The following is a 7,591-nucleotide window of genomic DNA, read 5'->3' as shown; positions in this document are numbered from 1 at the left end:
TCCACGTTTCCGTGATGGCCACAGCATCGTAGTCCCAGGTACCGATCCACGCCTTAAGTTCACCCACCTTGTTTCTGATACTCCTTGCGTTGAAGTATACGCACTTGAGCCCATCTCTGTGTCCGCTAGTAGTCCCTGTCAGTGCTACCTTCTCCACCGCCTCCCTACAGTCTTGGGCATCCTGACACACAGCTAGCTTACTTGCTGGACTACAAGTCCGGATCCCATCCCCCTGCCAAATTAGTTTAAACCCTCCCGAAGAGTGCTAGCAAACCTACCCCCCAGGATATTGGTGCCCTTCTGGTTCTGGTGCAGCCCGTCCTGTTTGTACAGGTCCCACCTTCCCCAGAATGCAGTCCAATTGTCCAAATATCTGAAGCCCTCCCTCCTCCACCAGCCTTGCAGCCACGTGTTCAACTGCACTCGCTCCCTGTTCTTTGCCTCTCTGTCACGTGGCACCGGCAACAACCCAGAGATGACGACTCTGTCTGTCCTAGCTTTTAGCTTCCAGCCTAACTCCTTGAGCTCTTGAATGACCTCCCCACCCCTCTTCCTACCTATGTCGTTGGTGCCAATGTGTACCACGACTTCTGGCTGCACACCCTCCTCCTTAAGGATTCTGAAGACACGGTCTGAGACGTCTCGGGCCCTAGCACCCGGGAGGCAACAAACCATCCGTGAGTCTCGCCCATGTCCATAGAACCGCCTGTCCGTCCCTCTAACTCGAGAGTCCCCTATAACTAGCGCTCTCCTCCTCTCCCCCTTTCCCTTCTGAGTCTCAGAGCCACAGACCCCTTCACTGCAGCTTACACCTGCAACGCTGTCCCCCCCAACAGTTTCCAAAGCTGTATATTTATTTTTTAGGGGAACGACCACAGGGGAACCCTGCACTGCCTGCTTCTTCCCCTTCCCACCTCTAACTGTTACCCAGCTACCTCTGTTCTCCGGCGTAACTATGTCCCTGTAGCTTCTATCAATCACCCTCTCAGCCTCTCGAATAATCCTCAGTTCATCCAACTCCAGTTCCAGTTCCCTAACTCGTTCGGTGAGGATCAGGATCTGACTGCATTTCCTGCAGACGAAGTCGGCAGGAGTATCGGTGGTCATGCACATGCACAATCGGTGGCATGTGCATGATCAAAATTTTTCACAATAAAGGGATGTTTAAATTCACAACAGCATTGTGCCTTTCCATTGTTATGCACTAATAGAAAAAGATTGAGAGTCATGCTTTCAAAAAGACTATAAAACCTTTTGACATATAATATCTTGAATATTGCGAGACTTTTCTGGATCTATGTATTTTCCTTTTGGCAACTGTTACGTGAGTAATGATGGAACAGAACATTATAAAGAAACATCCAATGTTTTTGTGTCATCTTATAATTCAGATTATACATGAGAAGAAATATTGAATTTTTTGAAGCACCTTATCAGCAGTAGATCAACAGTTTCAAAATGCTTTTTAATCATAACTGAATCAAATCATAAGATATTTTTAGCTCATAATATTTTTCTTCTAGACCTCAAATTGATATCTCTCCTCACAGAAGATGGTAAAATGCAGTTAGTTGACATCTGAAAGTTACAAGGATAACATTGTGGCTAGGTTTCTTCATCAATAATTTCTAGCATTCCCGATACAGTTTCTCTTCTTCATCCTAACTCTGAATGGGTATTTATAAAAGACTGCCTGTATATATGATAACATCTTTTAATCAGTATCCAATTGGTATCTTAAAATCAATTGACTGGAAAGTAGTCCCATGTTTACAAATAGTTTCAACTACTGACTGCTAAATCACCTTCAGTGGACAGAAGTGAAGTACAAAGATGATTACCCTCTGATTTTACACAGTTTGAAGTGTTGCCTGCTGATGTTCTCACAGCATAAACTGTAACTTTAGCCCAAGGGTATGACAAATAGTAACTGCAGATTTTGTTTTATTTTTGCAGGCAAGTGCTGTTTCTTTTCCATCACAACACGATGTCTACAATGCAATACTAATCATAGGACTCGATTGAAGGTGTTGTTCTTTGATCCTTGTTCTCAAAACTTTCCCCCCCTTTCCTTCTGAGTGCATTGACTTCTTGTGGGCAGCTCCATGAGCATGAGTTCCTTTGGATAATTTGCCCACTTCATTGCTAATAGTGAGTGTTGAGCAGCTATTCCAGCACAGGAGGCATCACAGTTCAGCCCAATCCCTTCCTTTGCGATACATGCATACTCACTCAAGGCATGGCTGACTGAATAGTAAATTTAATTGGACCATTAACCTGATCTTAAAATTAATACTGTCCCATTGTCTCCACCTTAAACCAGAGGTGTGCTGAAGCAATGAGTTTTTTCATCACCTCTGGAAAGACCAAACTTAATGTGTGTCATAACATTCCACATTATTTAGTTATTTCTTCAACTATACCTCCAAGTTTAATTTCTTTCTGTTCCATTTTTAAAACTGTCTCATTATGTGCATTGATATGTGTGTGCATGTTTACAAATGTTTGTTTATCACTGTCTTTGTCATTTCAAGTTTTGATCGGTATCTGATTATTCTTCAACAAATAGTACCATGTTAAGAGGCTCAGTGGTTAGCACAGCTGCCTCACAGCACCAGGATTCCCAGGTTCGATTCCACCCTCGGATGACAGTCTGTGTAGAGTTTGCACATTCTCTCCGTGTCTGTGTGTATCCCTCTGGGTGCTCCAGTTTCCTCCAAAGATGTGAAAGTTAGGTGAATTGGCTGTGCTAACTTGCCCGTTAGCCAAGTGCATTAGTCAGGGGAAATGTAAAGTTATAGGGTAAGGGGATGGGTTTGGGTGAGGTACTCCTCAGAGGGTTGGTGTGTACTTGAGCCAAACGGCCTGCTTTCACACTGTAGGTGTTCTATGTTCTAAGACTAACCTTTGTGTTTGGTAGTTCTTTCCTTGACTGAAACTTATATAATCATTACACAAGAAGACAGAAGTAGTCAACTGTGATTTGCTGCAGGAGGGCATTGACCAGCTTCAGCCAATGCTGAAACTTATGCATACATCCTTCAAATCAAACCTGTTTTGTACAAAGTTACCGAAAATGAGAGCTGCTAATGGTCCAACAATAAGGAACCACAACATTAGATACCTGAGTGAACAAAGAAACCAACATTATCACTTCGTCCAGTGAGATTGCAGGATTGGGAAATAAGTGGAGGAAGGACTCAGACAGGATTAAATTAGACTGGGTAACATTAATGCCAGATCAGAAAGAAAAATTAATTGAATGTCCTAATCCAGTTCCTACTGCTTGTGTTCTTATGAAAAAAAAAACAGACTGCATAAGAGAGAAAAGGGTAAGTAAAAAGACTTGCACTTATCTAGTGCCTTTCATGGCTACCAGACAATTTGGTGATAGCAACCAATTTAGAAACTGTAGCCGGGACTGTTGTCTAATTGAAAATGGTGATTCAGCGCTCAGAGTTGCCAGCTCATCAGACAGCTAGCAGTTCAGCAACCATAACAATTGTTAAGAGTGTAATGCCTTCATCAGGAAGGCTTATGCCCGAAACATCAATTCTCCTGCTCCTCCGATGCTGCCTGACATGCTCTGCTTTTCTAGCACTACACTCTCAACTCTGAACTCCAGCATCTGCAGTCCTCATTTTCTCCAACCTTAACAATATCACTGCTGATACGTTTAGTGAGGCCAGGGGCATGCAGGTTGGGGAGGTGTTAGAACTGGTACAGAGTACTCTTTGGACATGGGGGTGACCAGTGTAGATGTGTTACCTTTCTATAGGAAACCAAGGAAGGTCTGCTCTTTAGATTAGATTACCTTACTTACAGTGTGGAAACAGGCCCTTCGGCCCAACAAGTCCACAACGACCTTCCAAAGAGCAACCCACCCAGACCCATTCCCATACACTTAACAATACGGGCAATTTAGCATGGCCAATTCACCTGACCTGCACATTTTTTTGGACTGCGGGAGGAAACCAGAGTACCCGGAGGAAACCCGCACAGACACGGGGAGAACGTGCAAACTCCACACAGACAGTCGCCTGAGGCGGGAATTGAACCCGGGTCTCTGGCGCTGTGAGGCAGCAGTGCTAACCACTGTGCCACCGTGCTTTACTGGAAACCAACTCAGAGGATGCAGGTAAACCGTGGCAAAATGCCTGTTGGGCTTCAAATTAGTGCTTAATTTAGGTTTTAAGTGACTTGACTGATCACCAATTGGCCAGCTGTGCCACGGAGGTTCCTCTTCTGGCCTTCTGCCATGTAGTGGGAAGTTGTCAGCACTACCCTCCCCCACTCCTAATGTTTCTCCATTATTAACCCTCTTACCTCACAAGCTGTCTGCAATGTGTAGGGAACATTCAGCCTAATGTCTTCAAATTGTACGTATGCTTGTAATTACTTGCCTTAAATATTTCTGGAGAAGCTATTTCTCAAAAACAATGCAAAAACAATAAGTTCACATCACTCATTGCAGGTTAAAAGCAAGCAGATAACAAAGTACCATTTTCGTGAAGCTAACACTAGGGCAACACAATTCAGTCAGCAAAATTTGTATATTTGCTTTTAACTAAACATCTGCCCTTTACATTGAAGCTGCTACATAAATATTGGTGTGCACCATCATCTTAACTGTAATATTGATAAGAAAATCTCGGGATGGGACCATTCACCACAGCAGGTTCGCCGCTGCCGATTAGCCACTGCCCTTTCACCGCCGAGGATGCTTAGCCACCGCCCATTGGCCACTGAAGACAATTCAGCACCGCAAGTATTTGTAACTCATTTTTATATCTAAACCAATAAAATGATATTTATTTTACCTCTTTTTTTTTATCAATATGTAGTATGTAGTTGTATAAATAAAAGGGGACTGAGAAGTATGAAAGAACAGGCGGGAGGGAAAACAATCAGTACATATATATATTTCCAGTGGCGAATAGTCTCCAGAGGTCAAATGACCCCAGTGGAGAAACGCTGGCGGCGAACCGGCAGTGGCTAATCGGCAGCGGTGAATGTGCCATGGGAATCATCACCAACCTGAAAATCTGGCCCAGGATTTTCTTGCTGAAGCTGCAGAGCATAACTGAAGTTATGGAGGTAGCTAACTATATGACCACATACTTGGCTAAACAGAAAAGGCAATCGTTCTCTCAATAAGCAAATAGTTTTGAAGATGACAGGCCCTTTGGGTAGTGTAATGCAACTATGACCAATGCATCTGAGCTATCTCTACATGCCACATGTAATGGGACACATAAGGGAACCAGGTTCCACAAGGTACAAAGATTTACTTTGTTGAACAAATGTACAAGGGGAGTGTTACAAGGGGACATAAATTTAAGGTGAAGGGTGGAAGGTATAGGGGAGATGTCAGGGGTGGGTTCTTTACCCAGAGAGTGGTGGGGGCATGGAATGCGCTGCCCGTGGGAGTGGTAGAGTCGGAATCATTGGCGACCTTTAAGCGGCATTTGGATAGGTACATGGATGGGTACTTAATCTAGGTTAGAAGTTCGGCACAACATCGTGGGCCGAAGGGCCTGTTCTGTGCTGTATTGTTCTATGTTCTATGTTCTATGTTCTAAATGTAGGAAATTCATTAATGCAATATCACTCTGGTAGGGCTCCACTTCTATTCCCTGATGAAGTGAATTGGATTAAAGTAGTAATTCAGTTACCTGCTTATTATGGCAGTGCACCAGTCAGTGGGTATTTTCAGTATGCCCCGAGTAAGTTTTGAAAATCATAATGGCCTGTTGCAAGCTGCACAGTAATTCTGTAAAGTGAAAACTCTCCATTAACTAAGAAAGAAGACATGGCATGGGAGGATTGACACAAATGCAAGGTCTTATCTCAAGCCTTTTTCAGGTACAGCAAAGTTAGTTATTCCCTCTAAATAGTACATTTAAAGGTGCGCACAATAGCCCAATATCTAACAATGCAACAATGTGACACAATAGCATATGTCATGATTTTAGTTTGATAATTATAACTTTGTTATTTGCAAGTTGGATCCTGGGTAACCCAAGATGGAGGACGGGAAAAATTTCTGGCTGTAAGAGCTGCTCCTTTTTTTGAGGTATTTTAGGTGTTGGAGGTGATTTCCTTGAATTCCAGGAGCAGTAATTACTGTTTTATATGCTGTTGCATTGTTTTGGAACTTTGGAAAAAAAGTCAAAACAACAGCAGTTTTAAAAGGGAGAAGAGCAGACAAAGGAAGCACATGGTGAGGACAGTGCAGGAGAGAGAGAGAGAGAGCGAGAGCGAGAGAGAGAGAGAACACACACACCTGCACAGTTACCGCTTTTGCTGTTTGAATTTGTGTATCGCTGGACATCGGAGTGCATCTGGGAAAATTAACAAACAGTGAAATTCACAACTAATCTTGGAGGAAGTGTTGGGCGAAGTTCACAGCACAGAATCAGATAAGTTAATTGTTGTTTTAAGTCTGTCCAAGAGAAAGGCTACAGTAGTGAGTATAGTGGATTCTTTCTTGATTATATATTTTTGGAGATAAGTCTCTTGATTAAACTTAAAATATAAGCCATAGCTTATATTTTAACTTAACCTGGGGCAGTGTTTGTAGAGGAATAAAATGGTGTTATTTTCTGGGTCTGTAGATTGTGAAGGAGCAAAAATGGCCTTTGCAGTGATATGTACTTCTTGTCAGTACATATCACCAAGTACATTGTCACCAAGTTTAAAGAGAGTTTAAGGGTAACTGCGGATTATATCTGCCATAAATGCTGTTGGATGTGAATCTTATTAGATCGAGTCGATTGGTTGGAGAGACAGATAGAAGCGATGAGGAATTTGCAACAGCAACAGTGTGTGATGGATGGCAGTTATAGAAAGGGGGGGAAAGTCTCAGATACAGTCACATAGATGGGTTAACTCCAGGAAGGGTAAGAGAGGTAGGCAACTAGTGCAGGAGCCTTTTGTGGATATACCCATTTCAAACAGGTATGCTGTTTTGGAAATGTAGGGGGTGATGGATTCTCAGGGGAACGTAGCACAAACAGCCAAGTTTCTGGTATTGAGACTGGCTCTAATGCAATGAGGGGTACATCGGCTTCCAAGAGATCAATTGTTTCAGGGGATTCTCTAGTCAGAGGTACAGACAGACTTTTCTGTGGCCAGCAGAGAAAAAGCAAAATGGTGTGTTGTTTCCCTGGTGCCAGGATCAAGAATGTCTCAGACAGGGTGCAGAATGTTCTCACGGGGGAGAGGGGCCAGCAAGAGATCATTGTCCACACTGGAATCAACGATATAGGAAGGGAAAAGGGAGATTCTGAAGAGAGATTACAGAGAGTTAGGCAGAAATTTGAAAAGGAGGTCCTCAAGGGTAGTAATATCTGGATTACTCCCAGTGCTACGAGCTAGTGAAGGCAGGAGTAGGAGGATAGAGCAGATGAATGCATGGCTGAGGAGCTGGTGTACGGGAGAAGAATTCACATTTTTGGATCATTGGAATCTCTTTTGGGGTAGAAGTGACCTGTACAAGAAGGACGGATTGCACCTAAATTGGAAGGGGACTAATATACTGGCAGGGAAATTTTCTAGAACTACTTGGGAGGATTTAAACTAGTAAGGT

The 7,591-nt window shown here is 43.2% G+C and overlaps 1 long non-coding RNA gene across 2 annotated transcripts in view; it reads right to left on the bottom strand.

Moving 5' to 3' along the window:
- LOC122552006 overlaps nt 1-7,591 on the bottom strand; it is a 37,019-nt gene that overhangs the window by 4,444 nt on the left and 24,984 nt on the right. The window contains exons 3-4 of one of the 2 annotated variants that reach the window (XR_006312255.1): nt 6,287-6,344; nt 5,676-5,773 (exon numbers count right to left, since the gene is read on the bottom strand). This is a non-coding gene — a long non-coding RNA (uncharacterized LOC122552006). The remainder of the gene's footprint in view (nt 1-5,675; nt 5,774-6,286; nt 6,345-7,591) is intronic. The other variant, XR_006312254.1, reaches the window with a different exon arrangement.

This window comes from Chiloscyllium plagiosum, chromosome 7, assembly GCF_004010195.1.
Source record: "Chiloscyllium plagiosum isolate BGI_BamShark_2017 chromosome 7, ASM401019v2, whole genome shotgun sequence".
NCBI lineage: Eukaryota > Metazoa > Chordata > Chondrichthyes > Orectolobiformes > Hemiscylliidae > Chiloscyllium > Chiloscyllium plagiosum.
This window is presented reverse-complemented; position numbering and strand designations above follow the sequence as displayed.